The 15,568-nt window shown below is 44.3% G+C and overlaps 1 pseudogene; it reads right to left on the bottom strand.

Annotated features, from left to right (window-relative positions):
• Positions 1–6,452: 6,452 nt before the first annotated feature.
• Positions 6,453–7,459, bottom strand: LOC129527354 (complement component 1 Q subcomponent-binding protein, mitochondrial-like; annotated as a pseudogene).
• Between the last annotated feature and the right edge of the window lie 8,109 nt (positions 7,460–15,568).

Here is a 15,568-nt window from a genome sequence, read left to right as displayed (position 1 = left end):
GGTCTCACTCCGTCACCCAGGCTGGAGTGCTGTGGTGCGACTGTGGCTCACTGAGCCTTGACCTCTCTATGCTCAGGTGATCCCCCCACCTCAGCCTACTGAGTAGCTGGGACTACAGATGCGTGGCACCATGCTTGGCTAATTTTTGTGTTTTGCGGGGAGATGGGGTTTTGCCATGTTGCCCAGGCTGGTCTCAACCTCCTGGGCTCAAGAGATCTGACTGCCTCAGCCTCCCAAAGTGCTGGGATTATAGGTGTGAACCACTCCACCTCACCTAGCTTTTAAAGAGACTTAAATAATAAGAAAAATAATCATATGTATTTACTCATGCAGTTACCATTTCCAGCGCTCTTCATTCCTGATTCTATCTGGTATCGTTTTCTTTCTGTCTGAAAGATGTCTTTGAACATATCTTGTAGTACAGATCTACTGGTGATTAATTCTTTCTGTTTTTGTATGTCCGAAAATGTCTCTCTTTCATCTTTTTTGTTTGTCTGCTTTTAAGAGATAGAGTCTGTCTCTGTCACCCAGGCTGGAGTGCAATGGCACAATCATAGCTCACTACAGCCTTGAACTCCTGGGCTCAAACAGTCCTTCCACCTCAGCCTCCCAAAGCTCTAGGATTATGGGTGTTAGCCACCATGCCCAGACTCACTTTATTTTTTGAAAGATATTGTCATGGGTATAGAATTGTAGGTTGATAGTTTTTCATTTCTTTTTAGTACTTTGAAGATGTTGCTTCCCAGTCTTCTTGTTTGCATTGTTTCAGGTGAGAAATCTGATGTCATCCTTCTCTTTGTTCCTGTGTACATAGCATGTTCCATTTTTCCCACTGGCTGCTTTAAAATTTTATCTTTAGCACTGGTTTTGAGCAATTCGATTATGGTATGCCTTGGTATAATTTTCTTCATGTGCTTGGGGTCCTTTGAGCTTCCTAGTTCTGTAGGTTTCTGATGTTCATCAAATATGGAAAAATTTTGGCTGGTATTTCTTCAAATGTGTTTTTTTTTCTGACTCCTCTATTTTCCTTCAAGGATACAAATTATTCACAAATTAGGCTGCTTGAAGTCCCATGGCTCATTGATGCTGTTTTCACTTTTGTGGAGTTTTTTTTCTGCTTGTGCTTTGTTTTCAATTGTTTCTATTGCTATGTCTTCAAGTTGACTAATATTTTCTTCTGCAATGTCTAGTGTGCTATTAATTCCATTCAACGTATTTTTTATATCCTCAAAGTCTCTATTTAACTTTTTTAACATATGCATACCGTCAACTGTTTCTCCTCAGAACACTTCTGACATCAAATGTGTGGGTTTTTTCCATATCAACAACCAGTTATCCAACTCTCCAGACACCAGTTGGGTGTCCAACAGTTCAATTCAATTCTGACACTAACTATCTGGCATTGGTGTCAGACCCCACAAGATAAGGGCTTGGTCCCACAAAACTGCCTCCACTTGAGACACGAATTGAAAACCCCAGACCTCCCATAATTCTGACTGATAGGCTATAAATCAGGGGTTCCCACAACCCCTTCCTCAGGTTTCATAATTTGTTAGAATGGATCACAGAACTCAGGAAGACACTTTGTTTAGCATTACTGGTTTATTATAAAGGATACAACTTAGGGACAGCTAAATGGAAGAGATGTATAGGGCTAGATATGGAAGGGGCACCTTCCTAGCACGCTGATGTGTTTACCAGCCCAGAAGCCCTCCAAAACCTTCATTCAGGGGTTTTTATGGACTTTTCATTATGTAGGCATGATTGATGAAGTAATTGGCTGGAAATTGATGATTACCTCAATCTCCAAACCCTCTCGCCTTTCCAGAGGCCCAGGGTGGGGCTAGCAAACAGCCCTCATCTGAAGCTATCTAGGGGCCCACTGAGCGTCATCCCATTAGCATAAACTCAGGGAAGGTTGAAAGAGGCATATTATGAATAACAGGATTATCCTCTCACCTCATCATTCAGGAAATTACAAGAGTTTTGTGCCAGGAACCAGGAACAAAGACCAAATATATGCTTCTTCTATCACAATATCTCACACATAAAGTTATAATAACAGTGTTAATGTCCTTCATTGCTAATTCTAACATCCTTGTCAGTTCTGAATCAGTTTTGATTGATTGATTATTCTCCTTATTATGGGTCCTTTTTCCCTGCAAAGGCATTTCTGGTAATCTTTGGTTAGATCTCAGACATTGTGCATTTTACTTTACTGGTTGCTGGATATTTTTGCATTCCTATAGGTAACCTGGATCTTTTGATCTGGGATGCATTTGTTTCTCTCTTTCTTGGCTATTGTGAATAGTGCTGTAATAAACATGGGAGTGCAGATATCTCTTCAACATATTGATTTTATATCATTTAGATATATACCCAGTAGTGGGATTGCTGGATCATATGGTGGTTTTATTGTTAACTTTTTTAGGAACCTCCATATACGTTCTTCCATATGTAGCCTCCATAATGGCTACACTAGTTTACATTCCCACCAACAGCCTGCAAGGGTTCCCTTTTCAACACATCTTCACCAACACTTGTTATCTTTTGCCTTTCTGATAATAGCCATTCCATCAGGTGTGAGGTGATATCTCATTGTGGTTTTGATTTGTATTTCACTGATGATTAGTGATGTTGAGCATTTTTCTCATAGATATATTGGCCATTCATATTCCTTCTTTTGAGCAATGTCTATTCGGTTCTGTGCCCCCCCAACCTTTTGAGATAAGGTTTCACTCTGTCACCCAGGCTGGAATGCCAGTGGCACGATTACATCATGGCTCACTGGAGTCTCGACCTCCTGGGCTCAAGAGGCCCTTCAATGGCAGCCTCCCAAGTAGCTGGGACTACAGACATGAACGACTATGCCTGGCTAATTTTTTGTATTGTTTTGTAGAGAAAGGATTTCACCAGGTTGCCCAGACTGGTCTAGAACTCCTGGGCTCAAGCAATTTTACTGCCTCTACCTTCCAAAGTGCTGGGATTACAGGCAAGAACCACCATGGCCCCATTTTTTAATTGGATTTGCTATTGAGTCGAGTTCCCTATATATCTGGAATATTAACTCTTCAGAGATGCATAGATTGCAAATATTTTCTCCCATTCTGTAGGTTGTCTCGTCACTCGGTGGATTATTTCCATTGCTGTGCAGAAGCTTTTTAGTTTCATGTCATCCGATTTTATTTTTCCTTTTGTTACTTCTGCCTTTGAGATCCTATCCAAAAATTCAGTGTCCAGACCAGTGTCATGAAGCTTTTTCTCTATGTTTTCTTCTAGTAGTTTCATAGTTTCAGGACATTCATGTAAGTCTATAATCTATTTTGAGTTGACTTTTGTGTATGATGTGAGATAAAGGTCTGATTTCATTTTTCCTCATGTGAATATCCAGTTTCCCCAACACCATTTTTTTGAAGAAACTGTCCTTTCCCTGTTGTGTGTTTTTGGCACCTTTGTAGAAAATCAGTGGGATATAAATACATAGATGTATTTGTTGGCTCTCTATTCTGTTGCATTGGCCTATGTGTCTGTTTTTATGCCAGTACCATGCTGTTTGCGTTACTATAGATTTATGATAAATTTTGAAGTGGTTTAGTGTGACACCTCCAGCTTTATTCTTTTTGCTCAAGATTTCTTGGATTGTAGGAGTCTCTTTTTTTATTGTCTTGTTCCTTAGATCCAGGGACACACTGGATATTTTGGATCTTTTGTGATTCCATATACATTTTAGGATTGTTTTTTCTATTTCTGTAAAGTATGTAATTTTTTGTTTTTTTTTTTTTTTTTTTTGAAGACTGAGTCTCGCTCTGGTGCCAGAGTTCAGTGGTGCCATCTTGGCTCACTACAACCTCCTCCTCCCAGGTTCCAGCAATTCTCCTGCCTCAGCCTCTCGAGTAGCTGGGATTATAGGCATGTGCCACCACACCCAGCTAATTTTTTTTTTTTGTATTTTTAGTAGAGATGGGGTTTCACTGTGTTAACCAGGATGATCTCGATCTCCTGACCTTGTGATCAACCCGCCTCGGTCTCCCAAAGTGCTGGGATTACAGGCTTAAGCACCACCTCCAGCCATATTTTTCTTTTTAAAGATAGAGTCTCACTCTGTCGCACAGGCTGGAGTGTGTTGGCACAATCTCGCTTCACTGCAATCTCTGCCTCCTGGGTCTAAGTGATTCTTGTGCCTCAGCCTCCAAGAAGCTGGGACTACAGATGTGCACCACAACACCCAGATAATTTTTGTATTTTTAATACAGATGGGGTTTAACCATGATGGCCAGGCTAGTCTCAAACTCTGGCCTCAAGTGATCTACCCACCTCAACCTCCCAAAATGCTGGGATTACAGGCGTGAGCCACCTGGCCTCCTTGATAATTTTTGTTTTTTGAGACAGAGTCTAACTCTGTTGCCCAGGTTGGGGTGCAGTGTCATGATCACGGCTCACTGCAGCCTCAATCTCCAGGCTCAAGTGATCTTCCTGTAACAGCATTTCAAGTAGCTGGGACCACAGTTGTGCACCACCACACCCAGCTATTTTTTTGAATTTTTTTAATAGAAATAATGTCTTACTATGTTGCCCCAGCTGGTCTTGAACTCTTGGGATCAAGAGATCATTTTTCCTCCGCCCCCCAAAGTGCTGGGATTATAAGCCTAAGCCACTGCACCCGGCCATCACTGGTATTTTGATAGGGATTACACTGAACCTGTAGATTGCTTTGGTTGTTATGACACATTTTATTTTCTTAGAAACAGTTTGATCCTTTCAGGTCTTGTTTTCATGATTTGTTGAGTTCTCTATCCAATGATGTGTGAATTATGAGCATTTCTAATTTGGCTGGCGAGATCAGCCACTGTTACCCACCCTGTGTGAGTGAGTGCTCCGCACCGTTTCCTACAATCCTTTCGGATGGTTCTTGCCCCAGCCTCAAGTAGTGTCTTCACACATATGCAGTGATTGATACTCTGCTGAAGATGCTGGGAGGACCCTCTGCCAGTCTCTAGGGTTCTCTGTCAGCTGCTCTCTCCTCTCTCATTCTCTGTCTTATGAACTCTAGCTGTGCTGGTCTCTGCGGACTCTTAGCTCTGTCTCCTCAACTTGGGGAGTCTGCCAGGCTCTGCCTGGGTTCCTCTCCCTGAGCAGTGGGCTGGAAAATAGGTTAAGGCAGGGAACCTTGAAATTCCTAGGGCTTGTTATAGTAGGTAGTCAGGCAGACATGAGCAATAGGTAGTCAGGCAGACATGAGAGAGGCTCCCCACCCCCAGGAATGTCAGGTGACCATCAGGTGATGGTCAGGCCATTGTTACGCTGTAACAATTGGGTCAGGTGTGGTGGTTCACTCCTGTAATCCCAGCACTCTGGGAGGCTGAGACAGGCAGATCACCTCAGGTCAGGAGTTCGCGACCAGCCTGGCCAACATGGCGAAACCCCATCCGTACTAAATATACAAAAATTAGCTGGGTGTGGTTGTGCACACCTATAATCTCAGCTACTCAGGAGGCTGAGGCAGGAGACTCTCTTGAACCCGGGAGACGGAGGTTGCAGTGAGCCGAAATCATGCCACTGCCCTCCAGCCTGAGTGACGGAGCAAGACTCTGTCTCAAAACAAAAACAAATAAAATAAAATAAAAATAAAGTAACAATTGGTCTCAGTGGGCCCACGGGAAAGGCAGTCTCCTCATAGATAGAAACACGTGAAGGCGGTGATCCGCAGCTTCCTGATAAAATCTCAGGAGTTGGGCAAATGGGCTCAAGCACGCAGAGTAATGGAAAATGGCAGAATCAGGGAAGAAGAGACACAATCCCCCAGAAGCATGCTAATGTATAAAACCCCAAGTCAAAGGTTGAATTGTGCACTTGATCTCTCAAGTTGCCCACCTGGCTTTCTTCCAAGTGTACTTTACTTCCTTTCACTCCTAATCTAAAACTTGTCTCGGTTTCTTTCTCTGCCTTATGCCCTTCGGTCAAATTTTTTATTCTGAGGAGGCAGGAATTGAGGTTGTTGCAGACCTGGACGGAGTTGCCACTGCTAACAGGCTCACCTCATTTGTATCCACTGCCCTTCATTTTCTGATGTTCATTGTTTTGAAAACTGTCATTGCATGTATTTTGCCTGGCTCTATTGTTTCAAGCAGGAGGTAAGTCTTGTCCTTGTTGCTCCACCTAGGCCACAAGCAGAAGTGCTTTTCCCCAACTTTTACACATGTACTTTACTCTTTCTCATTTCTTGATATAGAAGCTCACTTGGCTCAGTAATTATTCAAACTTTTTGCCTTGATTTTTTTTTGGAAGAGATAAACCAATTTTATTTTTTATTATGTTTTACAAAAATCTAGAAATAATGGATTTTTACAGAAAAAAACAAATGATAAAAAATGACAGTGCAAAAGAAATTATTTAAATTTGCTATTTTTTGTCCATGTTTTAGGATAATCATTTCAAAGCACATGTGTCTGGCTTCAGAGTAGGATTCGTTCACTGGCTAACACCTGCCATAATACTACAGCTTTCAGTGTTTGTCTGCTTTCCTGGCTCTTGACAAAACTTTTGAGGTCTTCAAGAAAAGTAATGTACTCCTGTTGCTCCAGGGCTGTGCTGAGCTCCAGCAACTCATCTGCAAAAGTGTTGTCCACCCCTTGGTCCACAAGGAAATCCACTAGATGGTCGTATAAGGCTCAGTCCAGGGAATCTCTGTTGAGTGTATTATTAGCGTCCTTCCATTCAGACTTGCCAGTGGACTGAAAGCTAACTTCTCTGATAGAGAAAATGTCACTCTCAGCCTTCTCTTCTTGTCCAACGTCATCCTCTGGATAATGACAGTCCAGCACAAGGGCCTTCTTGCCATCATTCTCTATAACTTCAACCAGAAAATTGGGAGTTGATGTCAGTTGAAGCTCCTGTTTTTCAACCTTCTGCCCTTGTGAGAGTTCCTTCTCACCGTCAAATGTTGATGGAATGCTGTGTTAATGAAAGTGACGGTAATCTTTTCCCCGGCAACTTTCCACACTAATTTAGCTTCTGTCCCATTCAATTCCAGCTCCCAACCTCCAGACATGTTAGGGAGGGTCTTATGCTCCTGGATTTTCCTTTCCTTCTTAATTTCATCACTCAGGAAATCAACAAAAGCTTTGTCTCCTTTTGTGGGTAGCCACGCCGCGGGGCTGCAGGAGACTGGACCGCCCTGCAGACCCTGCGCACACTCTGAGCTGCCAGAAGTTCCAGGCCAGTGGCCCAGGCGCCGCTGCAGGAACTGCTGGAAAGGCTAGTTAGGCGCGGCAGCTTGGAGGCCGGCCTCGACTGAGCGCAGCACGCCCGGCATGCCTTGCGGCAGAGGCGGCCTCGCGGAGGGGGCTGCAAACACTTGCAGAGTCAAAGGACGACCCGGGCCTAAGCCGCCTTGATAAGTTTCTAATCCTAGGTAGTAAGTGACAGGAACACGGATTGTAAAAACTCCACATACATACATTTATTACTTTTAACATTGTTGGATTTGCATAATTCTTTAAATCCAAAAATAGATAATCCATCATGTGAGATGCTTATAGTTTTTTTGTTTGTTTGTTTGCGTGTGTGCCAACACAGACCTCATCATTTAAAAAGTTTCCTTAACTGGGCCAGGCGCGGTGGCTCACGCCTGTAATCCCAGCACTTTGGGAGGCCGAGGCGGGTGGATCACGAGGTCAGGAGATCGAGATCATCTGATCTAACACAGTGAAACCCCGTCTCTACTAAAAATACAAAAAATTAGCTGGGCGTCGTGGCAGGTGCCTGTAGTCCCAGCTACTCCGGAGGCTGAAACAGGAGAAAGGCGTGAACCCGGGAGGCGGAGCTTGCAGTGAGCCGAGATCACACCACTGCACTCCAGCCTGGGTGACGGAGGGAGACTCCAACTTAAAAAAAAAAAAAGTTTCCTTAACTGGACAAAAATGGATCTCAACATGTGTATTTATATGTTTTTAAACTTTTTCTTGTTGCATCTTTTAAAAACTGCACATTCTTTCAGTGTAATAAGGAGATAGGGGAGAGAGAAATACAGAAATTAAAAAGAGATGACGGCAGATGAAAACAAGAAGGGGGAATAGAAAAGCAGGGAAAGTGAGTAGTACATAGGTGACCTTTACAGAAATGACGTGAACCCCTCACTATTTCTGGATCTTCAGTGAAAGTTTCCGTAGAATGCAACGCATGGCTGGTCATGGTCCACATGCATTCACCAGCCACCCGGCTGATCTGATCACTGCCTGTGTTAGCTACCCTATAAAATGATAAAAACAATATGTAACAACACCATAGAAGAAAACTTAAATGTAAATATAGCTTTTTGGTATTGTTAAAAATGAACGATGTTTGAAACCAGGGTTTCAAGGGACCGTCCAGTTTTTCTCCCGTTGCCATAGAAAATCTACGTCCTAACTTCTGAACAGCTCTAGAATCTTGCTTCTTTTTACCCTAGAACCTGACAACATTTTGGTCTTGGTTTTCTATAGCACTAACCTGGCTGAGGTTATTTTCTGCTTCTCTCTTTCCCAGGCAGTAGGCTTCTCTGTGCCCAGCTGGTAATGGGGCAGAGGCAGAGAGGGTTTTCTCTTTCCAAAAGTAAATTGTTCTGAAACCAGCGAATTTTTTGTCCTTTTGGTAACACTACTGCCTTTCCTGCCCCTCTCTCTAGCTTAAACCTCCTTTTTCCCCTTCCTTTCCCTTCCCTTCCCTTCCCTTCCCTCCCCTCCACTCCTCTCCCCTCCCCTCCCCTCCCTTTCCTTCCCTTCCCTTCCCTTCCTTTCTGTTCCCTCCTCTTCCCTTTGACTTTGACTCTTTTTTTTGGTAACAGGGTCTCACTCTGTGGTCCAGATTGGAGTGCAGTGGCATGAGCACGGCTCACTGCAGCTTCAGTCTCCCAGGATCAGGTGACCCATCCATCTCAGCCTCCTGAGTAGCTGGGAGTACAGGCATCCACCACCATGCCTGGCTAATTTTTGGATTTTTGTTAGAGACAGGGTCTAACCATGTTGCCCTGGCTGGTCTGGAACTTTTGGGCTTAAGCCGTCCTCCCACCTTGGTCTCCCAAAGTGCTGAGATTACAAGCATAAGTCACCAAAATGCCTTAATAATTATTAAAAACTGTGCACTGCTCTAAACTCATAAAAGCAATAATGTATATGGGACTTAAGAAATTACAAAGGGCTTTCAGGTAGATTCTCATTTGTCCTTTGTGATAACACTCTGGGATGTGGTATTGATCACTCTCATGTTACAGATGATAGAGCAGCTGCTCAGGAGGCTGGGCATCTTGCCCAAGGTCATGTAGGAAGTAGGGGTACCTTTAGCTAGATCTTCTCTCCAGAGCCACACCCTTTCTTCTAACATGTGCCTAAAAGCAATTTTATCTGTTTACATAAAAGAAGACTACATTTCACTTTTCAGTTCTAATGATTATGATTATATGTAACCTTAAAAAAAAAAAGAAAGAAAATGTGAGCCAGGCCTGGTGGCTCACGCCTGGAATCCCAACACTTTGGGTTGGGCAGGTGGATCACTTGAGTCCATGAGTTGGAGATCAGCCTGGGCAACATAGCAAGACCTCATCTCTACCAAAAAAAAAATATTTAGCTAGGCATGGTGGCATCCATCTGTGGTCCCAGCTACTTGGGAAGCTGAGCCAGGAGGATTGCTTGAGCCCAGTAGGTTCTAGTCTGCCATAAGCTGAGATGGTGCTACTGCACTCCATCCTGGGTGACTAAGACCCTGTCTCAAAAAATAACAATAAATTAAAAATTGTGAAGAAAGGAAATATATTGCTATCATTCAAAGGAGTGAGTTATGTGGGTAGGGTAAACTCTAGAAATCAGGTAGTTATTCTAGATCAGCAGTGCCCAACCTTTTTGGCACCAGGGACGGGTTTTAATGAAAGATAATTTTTCCATGGACAGGGGCTGGGGAGGATGGTTTGAGGATGATTCAAGCACATTACACTTATCGTGTGCTTTATTTTCATTATTATTAATACATTGTAATGTATAATGAAATAATTATACAACTCAGCATAAAGCAAAATCAGTGGGAGCCCTGTGCTTGTTTTCCTGCAACTAGACTCTCCTATCTGGGGGTGATGGGAGACAGTGACAGATCATCAGGCATTAGATTCTCATAAGGAGAACCTTCACAGTTCACAATAGAGTTGGTGCTCCTATGAGAATCTAATGCTGCCACCGATCTGACAGGAGGCAGAGCTCAGGGGGTAATGCTGGCTTACCCAATGTTCACCTCCTGCTGTGTTGCCCGGTTCCTAACAGGCCCTGAACTAGTACCGGTCTGCAGACCGGGGATGGGGACCCCTGTTCTGGATCATCTCATTCCTTTGCTTTACCTCTTTCTACCCTGCCATGGTGGGATTAATGACATTTTAGTTTGTGAAGAGCTTTCTACCACAGGATGGGCAAGGCAGCAGATATTGCAAATTTGCTGGGATTGCTACTTTATTAGTGGTTCTGGCATGAGGTTTGAAAGCAAACAGTTTAACAAAGCTAATTGACTTTATGATTTTTTTTCAAATTTCAGCTATTTGCGGTAATTCTTCGTCTTTTTTTTTTTTTTTTGAGATGGACTTTTGCTCTTTCGCCCAGGCTAGAGTGGCACAGTCTCAGCTCACTGCAACCTCTGTCCCCCAGGTTCAAGCAATTCTTCTGCCTCAGCCTCCCGAGTAGCTGGGGTTACAGGTGCCCACCACCACACCTGGCTAATTTTTGTATTTTTAGTAGAGACAGGGTCTCGTTATGTTGGCCAGGCTAGTCTAGACCTCCTGACCTCGTGATCCACCCACCTCAGCCTCCCAAAGTGCTAGGATTACAGGCATGAGCCACCATGCCTGGCCAGTCTTCATCCAGAATTGAAAAACTGGAGGTTGTTATTCTGTTGCTGAAGAAGACAGGGGACATCACCTGCATTGACTGGTACAGTGTACTTCTTCCATTACTCTACTTCTATCTTCCACAACCACCAAAGCCAAGGGCTGCCTCCCCATTTTTACAGGACATAGAAACACCAAAAGCCTCAGATTATGCTATGTGGAAATAGCTAGTGTTTAGGTGAATCACTTTATTGACAAGAAAGGAAGCTAAACAAGATTATTTTATGCATTTGGAGAATGAAGAATTTGTAATAATCATATTCCAAAGCTATATCTCTTCTGATGCTAAAACTCAGCAGAAAGCTGCAACAGAAACTTGGAGATAATAGGCTAGGGAACTGCTCAGTAGTATCAGACCCCAGCAAGTAGGCTACTTTGATGGGATTTACTCCATTAAATAGATAATAAGGAAATGTATTCAGTGCACGTGTTACTTGCCGTTGACTACATCTGAAGCCCTAATTGCAGCAAAGGGATCTGAGCATGCAAGAAGAGTGCACTGAATCCACAGCTACTGTGTTCTCCAGAGAGCTTTTTTCTTTTTTTTCTTTTGAGACAGGGTCTCTCGCTCTGTTACCCGGGCATGATCATCACTCACTGCAGCCTTGACCTGCTGGGTTCAAGCAGTTTTCCCACCTCGGCCTCCCGAGTACCTAGGACTACAGACACATGCCACCAAACCTGGCTAATTTTTTATTTTTGTAGAGACGAGACCTCCCTCTGTTGTCCTGGCTGGTCTCGAAATCCTGGGCTCATGAAATCCTCCTACCTCAGCCTGCCTAAGTGCTGGGATTACAAGCATGAGCCACCACGCCCAGCTAATGTTTGCATTTTTTGTAGAGATGGGGGTCTTGCTATGTTGCCCAGGCTGTTCTCAAACTCCTGGGCTCAAGTGATCTTCCTGCCTCAGCCTCCCAAAGTGCTGGGATTGCAGGTGTGAGCCACTGCACCATGCTCCAGAGAGCTTTTTGAGGAAAGAAGAGACATCTTTAATTTCCTATTGGAATGCTGTGATGTTTCTTATTTTTTCACTCTTCTAACATTCCTTCTGCTCTCTGCCCCCACTTTTCCTCCAACAGTCTCTTGAGTAGGATTTGTGGAAAGTATGTCTAGTTTTTCTTTTTTTTTAAGTTAGAATTTTATGATTATTCTCAAGAAATTAGGAGTTATGTGGTATTTTGGAAGCCCAATTTTAAAAACTACAGCTGTCAATAATCTCACTGTAAGTATAGCTTCAAAAAATACTTGCACTCTTAAAGCATTTAGATGAACAAATTAGAGATAAAGGAACAATTCACATCCCAGAGCTCTGTAATGTCCTAAAAATAGTGCTTTATGTGTTATAGACATCATTCTCAAATGTCACAGAATCCTTTCTTGGACTGAAGGTCGCATTTCCCAGGTGTCTTTTTCTTTTCTTTTCTTTTTCTTTCTTTCTTTTTTTTTTTTTTTTTGAGACGGAGTTTCGCTCTTGCTTCCCAGGCTGGAGTGCAATGGCGCGATCTTGGCTCACTGGAACCTCTGCCTCCTGGGTTCAAGCAATTCTCCTGCCTCAGCCTACTGAGTAGCTGGGATTACGGGCATGCGCCACCACACCCAGCTAATTTTTGTATTTTCAGTAGAGACAGGGTTTCACCATGTTGGCCAGGCTGGTCTTGAACTCCTGACCTCAGGTGATTTGCCTGCCTCACGCTTACTTGATCTATTATGACCCTTTCACGTGAACCCCTTAGAGTTGTAAGCCCTTAAAAGGGCTAGGAATTTCTTTTTCAGGGAGCTCGGCTCTTAAGACATGAGTCTGCCGATGCTCCCGGCCGAATAAAAACCTCTTCCTTCTTTAATCAGGTGTCTGAGAAGTTTTGTCTGCGACTAGTCCTGCTACAGCAAGAGCACATCTAGCGGGGTAGGGTAGGGGTTTTTATCCCTAACGCAATTCCTGTTTCTGTGTCCTTTCCCCATTAGCTGGAGTGGGACCGCACAGTCTAAGCTAACCCTATTGGCTACTGTTTGAAATTGAGTATGGCTACTTAGGCGGGAAGGGAGAGGCTGTACTTTGCTAAGGCAGGAAGGGTTGTTTACAGAAGAAGTACAAGGCAGGTCTGGGCATGGGGAAAGGTTGTTTACAGAGTAAAAGTAAGAGGTTTGCTAGTTGCAGATTAAGCAGAGAAACAAGTGCTCCTTAACAGATTAAGCAGGAAGGGCTGTGTACAGAGCAAGAAAGACTAAGGGAAGCTTTGAAGAGGAACTTATTGGTTTTAACCAAAACAAGCACAAATAAACAAAAAAATCTGCAACAATGTAAAAACTTTTGCATACATTTTTACACTGGACAATTTTAATGCTTATTATTATAAATTCAAATAAATTTTGTAACCTTTCTGCATGTCTGTTCCATATATGACAGTCTGTCTCTAGGTAGGGATAGGTGTTTCTAAAAAGAACAAGGAGGAGGAGGAAGAGGAGTAGAAAAGAAAATAGGAAAGAAAGGAAGGAAGGAAGGAAAGAAAAAAGAAAAAAGGGGAGGAGAGGCGGGAGGGGAAAGGAGGGAGGAAGGGAAGGGAAGGGAAGGAAGTAAGGAAGTAAAGAAAAAAACTGAATCCTGAATAGTTTTCCCTCCAGTTCCGGCGACTCGTTTTTTAAGTCAACTTCTTGTTTAAAATGAAAACAAAGAATCAAGTTTTTCTAGCCTCCATGTGTGTCCTGCTGACGGAAGACAACAGAAGAGAGGCTTAGGTTCATGAAAAATGTTTAATCCTTCCAGAAGCCAGCGCCTGCTGCAATGGTGGCACATCAACCTATGGTGCAACAGCAACCAGCCAGTGAAGACTCAACTCAGACCCCTTTCATTACCAACTGATCGGTTTAAACTTCACAGGATAAAATAAGATATTTTTATTAGCAATTAATATGGGTTAATAGAAAACAAATACAGAAATAACTAACTCTACATTTTTCAGAATAGCCCATCCTAATTGTTTCATATACCTTCTACTATAATTCAAATAGGCTTTGTCCTGCAATTTTGCAGTGGATGTTAAGATAAAATCGTATTTGTTAAATATGTGAAGATAAGCTTAGCATGGGGTTCTTCACTCAGTGTGATAACTTAGAGAACACAACATTGCAGAGAAAAAAGCAGATGCTTTTGAAAGAATTATGAGGGACACATTTTTGTGGATTGAAATGTATATTCTTACATCAGGAAAATGTGCATCTTATTTTGGACTTTGGTTCATAGTAGGTGCTACTGTACATCTGCTGATGCTGCTGAACTGGCTCTCCACCCTGCAGGTGCAGTGGTCATAACCTGAGGTTACCACGCTCTCTGTGACTAGGCTCCACTGCTCGTGGTATAGCAGTGAGAAGATGTCAGGTGAGAGAACTGGACCACACGCCCTGTCCTGCTGCCCCCAGGTTCCACCCCTACCTCCAGACACACCTTGTTGCCCTGATGTGGTGCTCTCTGAGGAAGTCTTGCAGCTCTTCCACCCAGAGATGGAGGAAGTGGGGTTGCCAATGGCCAGGAAGCAAAAAGCAAATGGGCTGGGCAACGGGTGAGAATAGCGCCTGAAGCCCTACGTCCTCCTCTTCCTGAAGTCCAAGGCTGCCTCCACCCCCACCCTCACAGCCCAACTGTTTTTTCCCCCCTAGGGAATAAGGTGGGACCCACCTTCCTGTTTTGTCTCATAGGGAGGCTGGAGTGCCATCCCCCAGGATGGAGGCATTAGGGCCCCAGGACAGGGGAGAGGTAGCCTCCTCCCGACAATGACCTCATGCCACCCACCCTCAGAGGTATGCCCACCTTTAAGAGGGGGCTGCCAAGGCACAGGTGGATATAATGTGGACAGACACTAGGAAGAGGCACCTCCCAGAGCTCTGATCTACCCTCTCAGGACTCCCAGGCTGGGGGTCAGAGATCCCTGGGGTGATGGAGAGAGCCCAACAGGCTCTGGCAGGGGTGTTTCTCAGGACTGGAAGACCGCAGTGACTCAATGCTGCCCACTGCCAGACAGTGCCTTCTGACAGGGGGCCCTCCAGTGACCTACACAGCCTGAGCCCACCAGGACAGAAACACCTAACACCTGCCTGGGATGGCCGGGTGGGTAGGGGCAAGCAGACACTCAGGGCAATGGCACCAGGGTGTGTGTGGTGGGGGCAGGAGCTGCGCAGGCAGCTGAACTGGATAAATGTTTATCCTAACCCAGATCTGATCCTCTCCCGGGAGTGGTTTCTCCTCGGATTTACTACCCTGGGTTTCTGCCCAGATCTGTCTCTTTGGCTAGTTCCTCTCACCTCCTTGCCTGCTGCACCCCAGAGGGCTCAGGCCATACACCATCTGTCCCCAAGATGTAATTATCCCCACACATCTGTCCCACAACAACCCTCAACAGCACTTGCTTATCTCTTAGCATTTCCAGTATCAGAACTCTACAACCCAACTGTCTCCACCATGGTTGGGCAAAGTCCACCTGCGACTGTTCCAAGCCAAAGTGGCTGGGCATGGTTCCCCTGAGCGAGCTCTCACACCCACAGCCCATTTGCTGAGAAGTGCTGCAGCACCCTCTGTACAGCCCCCACAGCCACCCTCCCCTCCTGCTGGGCTGTGACAATTGCCTCCTGCTTCCGTTAACTGTTCACTCTAGCCACCCCATAGCAGACACCTGAGCCCCC

This window comes from Gorilla gorilla, chromosome 18 (genome assembly GCF_029281585.2).
Source record: "Gorilla gorilla gorilla isolate KB3781 chromosome 18, NHGRI_mGorGor1-v2.1_pri, whole genome shotgun sequence".
Lineage (NCBI taxonomy): Eukaryota > Metazoa > Chordata > Mammalia > Primates > Hominidae > Gorilla > Gorilla gorilla.
Note: the sequence above shows the minus strand (reverse complement) of the source record. Positions and strands in the feature narration are given on the sequence as shown.